Source organism: Euprymna scolopes, chromosome 17 (genome assembly GCF_053919585.1).
Source record: "Euprymna scolopes isolate OS-2025 chromosome 17, ASM5391958v1, whole genome shotgun sequence".
Taxonomy (NCBI): domain Eukaryota; kingdom Metazoa; phylum Mollusca; class Cephalopoda; order Sepiida; family Sepiolidae; genus Euprymna; species Euprymna scolopes.
Genome location: NC_136498.1, coordinates 84,039,347 through 84,051,701, shown reverse-complemented (window position 1 = coordinate 84,051,701; position 12,355 = coordinate 84,039,347).

Sequence of the window (12,355 nt, the reverse complement as noted above, 5' to 3'; positions counted from 1 at the left end):
TATCATGCAGAATTTGTTCAATTGTCAGTGGCAATACAATATCATGCTGCATTTGTTCAATTGTCAGTGGCAATACAATATCATGCAGAATTTGTTCAATTGTCAGTGGCAATACAATATCATGCAAAATTTGTTCAATTGTCAGTGGCAATACAATATCATGCAGAATTTGTTCAATTGTCAGTGGCAATACAATATCATGCAAAATTTGTTCAATTGTCAGTCGCAATACAATATCATGCAGAATTTGTTCAATTGTCAGTGGCAATACAATATCATGCAAAATTTGTTCAATTGTCAGTGGCAATACAATATCATGCAGAATTTGTTCAATTGTCAGTGGCAATACAATATCATGCTGCATTTGTTCAATTGTCAGTGGCAATACAATATCATGCAGAATTTGTTCAATTGTCAGTGGCAATACAATATCATGCAAAATTTGTTCAATTGTCAGTGGCAATACAATATCATGCAGAATTTGTTCAATTGTCAGTGGCAATACAATATCATGCTGCATTTGTTCAATTGTCAGTCGCAATACAATATCATGCAGAATTTGTTCAATTGTCAGTGGCAATACAATATCATGCAAAATTTGTTCAATTGTCAGTGGCAATACAATATCATGCAGAATTTGTTCAATTGTCAGTGGCAATACAATATCATGCAGAATTTGTTCAATTGTCAGTGGCAATACAATATCATGCTGCATTTGTTCAATTGTCAGTCGCAATACAATATCATGCAGAATTTGTTCAATTGTCAGTGGCAATACAATATCATGCAAAATTTGTTCAATTGTCAGTGGCAATACAATATCATGCAGAATTTGTTCAATTGTCAGTGGCAATACAATATCATGCAGAATTTGTTCAATTGTCAGTGGCAATACAATATCATGCAGAATTTGTTCAATTGTCAGTGGCAATACAATATCATGCTGCATTTGTTCAATTGTCAGTGGCAATACAATATCATGCAGAATTTGTTCAATTGTCAGTGGCAATACAATATCATGCAGAATTTGTTCAATTGTCAGTGGCAATACAATATCATGCAGAATTTGTTCAATTGTCAGTGGCAATACAATATCATGCAGAATTTGTTCAATTGTCAGTAGCAATACAATATCATGCAGAATTTGTTCAATTGTCAGTGGCAATACAATATCATGCAGAATTTGTTCAATTTCGGAGTATTTAAAAGAAATGCCTATTACAAGGCAACTGCCTGGGATAGATATCGCAACGTAGTTAGATAAAAGTTTGTTCGTTTTTTTTTTTACAAGGTGGTCACCACTTATCAAGGACCGGAAACCACTCAGGGATAAGGGTTATTGTCTGTACAGTACTTAGTGTGGAGATTTAATAAAGTGTCTTCTTAAGGGGGCGGTTCATCAGGAATTTGTTTACGTTGGACTTGAAGAAATCCAGGTTGTAGTCAGGTGGGAAGCAGGCACACGGGACAGAGTTTCACGGGCGTGCAGTTCTAAAAAAGAAGCTTTGGTCATGGAATCTACGTTTTAATTCGGGCAAAGATAAAGAGTGGAGAAAATTTTTGACAGTGGTTTCAGCTAGACGGGTGTTTTTAGTAAAAGATTGGCGATGGGGGAGTTCAGACGAGCACCTGCCATGGAAATAACGATAAAACAAAGATAGGCTCACAACGTCTCTTCTGTGGGAGAGAGATTGCAGGGAAGAGAAAAGGGCATCCCCACTAAGCCACAAAATCTATTTTAGACTGTGTCAAGGCAGGATAGGCTGTTTTTAGCAGCTCCTGTCCAGATATGGCAGCAGTATTCCATCCTTGGACGTACTTGGCTTTTATATAGATAGAGAATTGCATCAGTAGTGAGGTATCTTCTGGAGCGGTAGAAGGATCCCACCATCTTTCCAGCGACCTTGGCAACAAACTTTATATACGTGTTCCATTTCAGATCAGGAGTAAAGGTCAAGCTCAGAAGCTTGTCAAAACATGGAGCTTCTCCTAGACGACAGCCATCCATTTCAATTGATGCCAGATGAGGATCAGAGCGTTGATGATGTAAAGATAGGAGTTTGGTTTTAGATGCATTAAAGGTAACCAGCCACATCCTCCTCCACTGAACCATGCGCTCGAGATCAGAGCAGGGAGAATCAGAGAGAACTTTGTCATTTACAGCCTTTGATGTATTGCCGTAGATGGTCGTGTCATCAGCATAGATGTCAACGAATGATTTAAGTATGTGTTTAGGGAGATCATTGATGTAGATCAGGAAGAGAGTTGGGCCCATGATGGACCCTTGAGGGACTCCAGCATTAATACTGCAGCCCTCTGATTTTTGTTGATCGACCATTACTCTCATGAGCCTATCAGAGAGAAATGATTAATGATGGAGAAAACATTTTCAGTTATACCGTAGCTGGAAATCTTGTGAAGTAGGCCTTTATGCCATACCTTGTCGAAGGCCTTTGATATGTCAAGAGCAATTGTCCTAAAGAAAGAAAGCCTTTGTCAAGAGATTCACTAATCCTATGAGATATAACCGTTAGCACATCTGCTGCAGATCTCGCAGAATGGAAACCATATTGCGTGTCACTAAGAAGGTTATTTCTGCTGAGGTGGTTTAATATATCTCTATTTAATATGGATTACAGCAACTTTCTCATGACACACAGGAGACGTATATTGCAAATTGTACCACACATTTAGTTTATGTCAGATATGTGTGACAAAATAATTTGTTGAAAAACTTGTTATGCTGTCTAAAGTTGACATCGTACACAACTGATGCAGGTATATTCGTTGAATTAGAAGACTATTTTGTTGGTAAGTGTAAATTAAACTTGAAAAAATACAGAGTGATTACAAGTGATAAAGCAACGAATATGACCAGGAAGAATAGCAATGTTTATTAAAAATATGAATAAACAAGCACATCCATTTCGTTAAATTTTATAATTATATAGATTAGATATTTTACATTTGTGTTGGGATTTTCTTCATATTTATTTTTCTAAAAGTAATATTTTTTCATACAAGTAAAGCACTGCGTAGATCATTAAACTGTGCAAATTTTTTATGCTGAATAAATGAACCAAGTGAACAGAGTTTCGATGTAAAATGTGCTTCTTGCTGTGGGTCACAGTAAATAGTTTGGAAACTGTTGCACTAAAGGATTACTACAGACGAAATATTCACTAAACTCAACGAGGAATGTTTGTTCAAAGATTAATTTAAGTTGACAAAATGCACACGTAGCGGTTTGTACAAATTTGCTTGATTACCATTACGGGCTAAGCTATTTTTTTAGCAAGTTAATCGACACATTACTTTACGGACTGGATTTGCAACGGCCTCATAGATGATTGTTATGTGTTTCATAAAAACACTGAAAACATAAATTTCATGTTTACGAAGGATTAAAGAAAATCTAGAATGGATTTAAATTGAAGGAGTGAAAATGCGATTTTTACATGAAAAGAAAAATATCTTGGTAAATTTAGACAAAATTCTAGAAAACCAGACCCAGAGTAAGCTAGTGTGATAATAAATATGTCAACTTCACAAAAGTTTATGTCACTAGAAAGTTTTGTTTGCTTAGCAAATTATTACAATATGCACGACTTGCGAGTTTTTCTTCATAAACTTTGCAAAAAGGAAAAAATTGGATCTGAACAACAGAATACCAGGAAACATAATTTTAAATAAAAAATATCCTTTAATCGAAATTATTTTTAACGCACTAACATTCAGATCTCTAATCAACTTAATCTACTTCGTATTCCACCGGATGTGGCATACTACTAAATGTGGACAATAGCTTTGGAGACAAAGCAAATGTGGACCATAGCTTTGGAGGATCATAGCATTGGCCTTTAGGATTCCTCTGATATTTGCCATAATTGCTGTCTTTTAATTCATTTAGAGTTGTTTTCATATACATTATTCTTGAGGATAAAAATCTGGGAACGCTAAATCCAGCCTACTCAAGTCATATTTCCTGCTGATTAGCCTCTTTTGAAAGGATGGGGAATCTTTTGATGTGTGGGCCGTCGCACCGTATTGTAGAACCATTATCCATCTTTGCGTCGTAACAATGATGATCGAAATTTCTTTAGTATTGCCACATAGCGCTTTATATTCACAGTTTTCTAATTTCGTCAAACCAATATAAGCCGATAATGTTATTTGTAGAAATTGCTGCCTAAGCTGTGCATTTTCTTGGGTGTAACGACCTCTATATCTTCTGGCGCAGCTGTACCGCAGTAAACATTATATTTTTGTCTTGACAGCAGAAAGTGCGTTTCGTCAAAGAACCAAACATGATATAAGAAGTTTGGATTGGTATCGATAGTGCCATAAAACCATTTATACATGTTTATGTGTTTTTTCATATCCGCATGCCCTATGTTTTGCTTTATTTGGATATTGTAAGGACACATATGGCGGTCTGATGGAAGAGCACGCTATAAAGATTCTCGGAAGATTCTCAACTCTTGACTATGCCGTCAAAATGATTTATTAGCGCTTCATGCATAACCACCAAATACAGAAGACAAATTAAAGACATTTTTGTTTAAGTGATATTTATTATTTGGATCGGATTAATAAAGTAAGATATTTAATACTCTTTCTTCTAACCTGATCAGAATTTTTTTAATACTTCAAAAAGCTTTTCCAATTAAAAAGACGAAATAATAATCAACTAAAAATTCATTTGTTTTGTCTTTTGTATTTAGCAGTTATTTATTTTTCCATTTATTATTTTATCAATATTTTGTTGGATTTAAGCGAAACTGCTTGTTTATTTCTGACTATATATATATATATATATATATATATATATATATATATATATATATATATATATATATATATAAGTAACAAATACGAAGAAAGAAACACGAGAAAAAAGTAAATATCAATATATATAAACAAAGAAGGAATTTTATAGTCACTCACAAAGTATATAAAAGAACATAAAATTAAAACCCAGTTAACCCCTCCCACACTAACACAAATAAAAAAATACAAAGTTAAAGCACAAACCAGGAAAATACATGAAAATATATTTATAACAAGTCAGTAAAATTTAAAAAAAGGTAAAAGAAATGAAGCTAAACAGAGTTATCTCCCTTATACTATAATTTACCCGGAGTTTACTGGGACACTACAAAAATACATAAATATCCATATACGTAAACAAAGAAAGAATATTATAGCCACAAAATAAAACGAAAAAATACATGAAATTAAGCCCAGTTAGCCCCCTTAAACACCAATACAAATAAAAAAAAACAAAAAAAAACATAAACAACAAAAATATATTTATAATGAACTAGTATTAAAACCATAATAATAAAAAAGATAAAATAAAGTTAAACACAGTTGTCTCCATTACACCATAGGTCACGTGAATTTTACTGCGATACTATAATAAAAAAATCTTAACTGCGTCGCTAGTTTGAAACCACAACGATAATAATAATAATGATAATAATAATAATAATAATAATAATAATAATAATAATTATAATAAATTAAACAAGATTATAAATATATATATATATATATATATATAATATATATAAATGTTTCTAACAAAAAAAAAAAATAAATAAATAAAATAAAATTACCCCAGCTACCTACGGTTTAGCTAGTCACATCTTACTGCGGTTCTGACATTTATCCCCAAACAAGGCACATCGCCATCTTGAATATACTTTTGTTTTCTTTTTGAAAAGGGGAGGTATTTTTCTCCCGAAATTAATCAGTTCCATACCACCAAAGGACTTTATATACACCGGACATAACAACAACTTGGTTGCAAAATATTTATAAAACGAGGTGAGGAATGATAGATGAATAAACAGTTAGACATTTCTCTACTCAAACATAACCGTCTATTTATTTGTTTGTTTTTCTTTTCTTTACTCTCATGATTCCGGTCCTCTCCGCATTGCTTTTGGCTTTTAAAACTTCCATATATATATGTATATATATATATATATATATATATATATATATATATATATATATATACATATATATATATATATATATATATACACGCACATTATAAGTTGTCTGAAAATTCGTAATACAAAGAGAAAAATTCAGATGCCTTCACAAAAGAGGAATATTTATTTTAATAAAAGGGAATTTATGAAATATGTTTCCAGCAATATTATACAGTGTAAAATTTTGACAGATCCTTTATGAAGTATGTATAAGAATGTAAATTTGTAAATGGAACATATATGGTGAATTTTGATTCTACTTTTCATTTAAAATGCTTATTTCAATGCAGCAAATTTCATAAATTTAATATATATGTTTTAAGATAATCAAAAATATTTTATAAAAATAATATTTTTTTTAATGTTTGTACATGCGTCTGGAATTATTTCATACGTACACATGCATATATACATACATAAGTACATATATATATATATATATGTATATATATATATATATATATATATAAGAGTAGGTAGTAGTTTTCTTGAAGCATTGTTTGTAAACATTGTTTTTACGGCATCTGTTTAGGAAATGTATCTGGCAGTTTGTTCTGGCACGTTTCTCCGATAGCTTACAACAGAAATAATGTAATAAATATATAAGTAAAATAAAATATTTCTGCAGGACTGCCACGCTCTCTCCCTCATCTTGAATCCACTTTTGTCTTCTATTTTAAAAAAGAGAGGTACCTTTCTCTCGAAATTAATCATGTTCAACACCACCCACGGACTTTACACACACCGAACATACCAGCAACTTGGTAATAAATATTATACATTGAAGTGAAGAATGATAGTCAAATAAAGGTTAGACACTCCTCTAGGCAGCCATCCTCGTCTATATCTGTTTGTTCTTGTTTTTTACTTCATCTTTTCCGGTCTTCCTCCGCATTGTTTTTGGCTTAAAAAAAACAAATATATATTTCTTTACCAACAATGCTTCAAGCAAACTACTACCTACTCTTATCCCTCGGTCTTAGCCACACAGGGTTTGCACTTACCAAGAGTATATTTTGGATATCGGAGAAACGTGCCAGAACTGCCAGATACATTTCCTAAAAAGATGCCGTAAAAACGATGTTATCCCCACCACGATAAAACATATACGTCTACCAATATGCAATCTATATACCTATAATTCCGTATTCCTTTGGTGTGTAGTGATATTCATATTAAAAAACCTATTTTTCTATTTATTTAAAAAGAAAATACAATTTTCTTATATATGAGTTATCGAATTGCATTCATTAGCAAAAGATCTAACTAATTTGCATATTCTTTTAAACATTCATTTTTAATTAATTCCCTATTAGTTTTTTTCAGTTTTCTTATAGGGTGATCACCTTTAGTTAACTATTACGGGTAATTATATTCATGCAGATATTCTACATGATTTATACTTGCGAAATATTTGCGTAAAAAGCTTACAATGAACACAAAATCGTTTCCATATATATTTATGTATACGTATATATTTTTGTTTCATCTATCTGTCTATCTATCTATCTATCTATCTATCTATCTATCTATAAAAGTGAACGTGTCTGTCTGTCTGTCTGTGTACATTTCCCTACGCAATAACTCTGTCAATTTTTAGTCTATAGACTCGAAATTTGAAATACCGGGTACTGAGATTTGGGAAAATCGATGTGACGGGTGTCAGCCAGAAATTTGGCTGTTAAGGGGTCAAATTTCAACGATTTGACCTTTAAGAACTCTACCAAACTCCTCCGACAATTTTGGGTCTAGACACTTGAAATTTTAGATATAGGTTCCTTGAACCTGGATCTAATTTATTAAAGTGATTTGAGCCCGAAACTATAAATTTTAAGGGGTCATAATAGGGGTCAAATTAAAAAAAATTACTCTTTTTTTTTTTTGCTCAGCATACACCTCCAAACACCCGAGCAACGCCGGGCTGAAATGCTAGTATATCTATAAAAGTGAACGTGTATGTCTGTCTGTCTTTCTGTCTATGTACATTTTCCTACGCAATAACTCTGTCAATTTTTAGTCTATAGACTCGAAATTTGAAATACCGGGTACTGAGATTTGGGAAAATCGATGTGACGGGTGTCAGCCAGAAATTTGGCTGTTAAGGGGTAAACTTTCAACGATTTGACCTTTAAGAACTCTACCAAACTCCTCCGACAATTTTGGGTCTAGACACTTGAAATTTTAGATATAGGTTCCTTGAACCTGGATCTAACTTAATAAAGTGATTTGAGCCCGAAACTATAAATTTTAAGGGGTCATAATAGGGGTCAAATTAAAAAAAAATTTACTCTTTTATTTTTTTTGCTCAGCATACACCTCAAAACACCCGGGCAACGCCGGGCTGAAATGCTAGTATTATATAAAATAAAATATAAAAAAATTATATATATATAAATATATAACAAAAGTTTATAACAGAAATAATGTAATAAATATATAAGTAAAATAAAATATTTCTGCAGGACTGCCACGCTCTCTCCGCCATCTTGAATCCACTTTTGTCTTCTATTTTGAAAAAGAGAGGTACCTTTCTCTCGAAATTAATCAAAGTTCCACACCACCCACGGACTTTACATACACCGGACATACCAGCAACTGGTTATAAATAATTATACATTGAAATGAAGAATGATAGTCAAATAAAGGTTAGACACTTCTCTAGTCAGCCATACTCGTCTATATCTGTTTGTTCTTGTTTTTTACTTCATCTTTTCCGGTCTTCCTCCGTATTGTTTTTGGCTTAAAAAAAAAACAAATATATATATATATATATATATATATATATATATATATATATATATATATAAGATATATATGGCGATTAAGCTACACTGAATATTCTGCGTTTCATCCACTCTAGGACTTTTCTCTTATGCACGAATTTTGTGGTTGTCTAAATAGAGCACACACAAAGGAACAGGTCAACCAGAGGGCAAATAGGCCTTTGTCCGGTAAGTGCATGTTTATTGGCTGATAGGAAGAGCGTGGTGAATACTAGAAAGCTAATTGGCTAACTAAAATCTCAATAGAAGGTGCGTATATAAAAACGACAGACAACTACAAAATTTGTGCATAAGCCTGAAGAGTCCTAGAATGGATGAAACGCGGAATATTCAGTGTAGCTTAATCGCCATATATATTTTATAACTTACTAACTAGCTCTACCTACGTATTGAGCACTTTTGAAGTAAATACTTAAAGTTTATGCATAAATTTATACTTTCGTATATTAATTTTATGTGAGTAAATGAAGTAGTTTTATATATATATATATATATATATATATATATATATATATATATATATATATATATATGGGGCAATACTTATGAAATATATGAATGTCATATTCATACCTAATGTTCCTAATCTAAAATTTTACACTTCTTTATTCTCAAGGTTAAAACAAAAAGTGGTTTGATATGCAATTCCATGGAAAAAGCAAAATATTGCAGCAAAATTAGGTTGTCACAAAGATTAACAGCTCATCTGCAAAAAGACCGCCAAGAAAAGCGAGATGGTAAATTTTTCCTTAATTGAGCAAGGAATGCTGTTGCACTTGAACAAGAGTCCCAAGAAAATAAGGAGGCTAGACTATTCCAAATCAGGACATTAATTTCTGCTGCTTGCAGACAAGAATCCCAAGAAACTCGGGAGGCTAGACAGTTCCAAAACAGGACATGAACTGCAGCTACCAGTGAACATGCATCCCAAGAAGCTCGGGAGGGCAAACAGTTCTAAAACAGTACAAGAACTGCACTACTCGCAATCAAGAATCTCAAGAAAATTGCTTCAGAACAGGACAAGAAGTCTGCTGCTCGGGAACAAAAATTTCTGCAGAGACAGGATGGTAGATATGATATTATTAGAAAAAGAGTACGCACTGGTTCAATTTGAAATTTTTCTGCTGCTTTTTCATTCTTCCACCCATGCTTATGTTAAGGATCCTTTTGTCACTATTGGCACTATGTCTCACCAGCATTGAGATTTAACAGTGAAACAAAAGGAATTTGTTGATCAATAGGAAAGCTGAAATTGCCACATTTGAAATGCCCTCCTCAACTACTCTGGGAACTCCTTCACGGTACAACTAATCAATCAGTTGTTTCTGAAGAATATAAGACAATATAATTGTGCATCTCAAATGACTTCTTTTATGGCTGACAAAATAGTTGCTGAAGAAGGCTTCATGCCAAATTTTATAGTGCAAGGTCAGGTTTATCACCTGATTAGTTCAATAGTTCGATTGATGAACAACTGAATTTCTTGCAGATTTATTTCATGTGTGATTATCAGAATCAAAGTAACCGACATTGTCAAATTTTCTAATATCAAATTGTTAGTGATCTTCAGTAAATGCTTAATGAATGGAATCACCTGCTTTTGAAACAGCAGCAGCATCAATGTAGAGATTTCCATGCAGTCATTTGTTCAGAAACAAGACTGGAGAGCATGTATCAGAGAGTATGTATCAGAGAGTATGTATTAGGTTGGTGCAAAATAATTTCAGTTTTGGACGCTCAACTGCAAAAGATCATAACTCCTTTCATAATAAACTTTATTAATCGAAATTAAGCCATTAGAATCCTTCCAATATCGCTCGATCTTCTTCAGGATGGGTATACGTGGCAGGTGGTCTCTGAAAATGGTCAAATCAGACTCAACAAAAAGTAAAAAGTATCTGCCCAGAACTTTTATGCATACAGGATCATATTCAGGAAGGCCAAGCTTACCATCTCTTATATTACAAAGAACTTTTCCTGTAATTTCTGACAAAAGTGGAGACTAAGAAACCTTTTTTACATAAAACAAAACAATCAAAACTAAGTATCAATAATGTTGGCAAAGTGATTCTCCCTTCTACTTTTACTATAGGGCCACATTATAGGCATGAACGGACACAGGATGACGTGACTTATGTAAGGGAATATGACAAACCAGATTTATTCATTACCTTCTCATGCAATCTCAAATGGGGTTAAATCAAATTTCATTTGTTTGCAGAGCAAGAAGCACATGACAGGATTTGATTGCAAGAGTTTTTCATCAGAAATTAAAGAAATTGATTTATTGTCCCAATGCTACATGTACACCATTGAATCGCAGAAAATAGGCCTCATCTTCATATTTTACTGTGGCTTTTTGATAAGATCTAATGACATTGACAAAATTATCAGTGCTGAGCTCCCTGCTTCTGAGGATGGTCCTGTTCTATTTCAGATTGTCAAAACCCAAATGGTCCATGGTCCATGTGGTATTCTTAACTCCAAATCTTCTTGCATGGTTTATAGGAAACGTACTTAAAATATCTAAAGCTGTTTCTTCAGATACTGAGACAGGTTTCCGACGCCAACAATCGTGGTTTCCATATTAATATCGAGCGTGGAAATTTCAAATTTCAAATAAATGCACTTGGCAGAGTGTACACTGTCCATCCAACTAATTTTGAATGCTACTTCAATATCTTTCTGCATAAAGTTAAATAACTAATGAGTTTCCAGAACCCGAAAACAGTTAATGGTCACATTTTTTAAACATTTAGAAATGCATGTCTCTCCCTTGGTCTATTACAAGATGACTCACACTGGAACAAAACTATGGATAAAGCATCACTCATCCAGTCACCAAAGCAATCACATAGTTTATTTGCCATCATGCTTCATAATTGTTATATTTCTAACCCAACAGATCCGTGGAAGAATTATAACCCCCATCTCAGCAAAGATATTCTGTACAGAGTCCAACAAAACAATCCTCATGTCAATATCACTCTTTCAGATGACATCTTAAATAAAGTTTTGTGGCATCTTCAGAAGCTTCTCCATTTAGGAGGAAAACACCTTTCAAAATATGGCTTCCCATCACCTCACACGAATGAACATGCTATTCACAATGACATTGTTCGTTAAATTTCATACAACTTACATGAGATGAGCAGGCATGTGTATGAAAATGATCCAAACTTCTTGGTGAACGACAAAAGATATATGACTTCATTGTGAGTAGATGATGATGCAGGTGGCCTTTTCCCCTAGATATTCCAGGTGACACAAGGAAGACAGTCTTTTTAAACCTTTTTCTTGCAAAAGTTAGATCAAAAGTTAGATGGTAACATTATATTGACAGTTGCTTCTTCAGGTATAGCAGCAACACTTCTAGCTTGGGGTCGTACTTCACATCCTACTTTCAAGTTGCCTCTTGATTTGGCCAAGAAACCCGAAAATGAGTTGTTGGACTTAATCTTCAGATACTTTGCTTTTTTATGGCCAGTTGTATGTTGGTTACTCATGCACTGGAAATCCTGAAAAAAACATCTTCATTTACACACCTGTTAGAGGTCACTCCCAAAA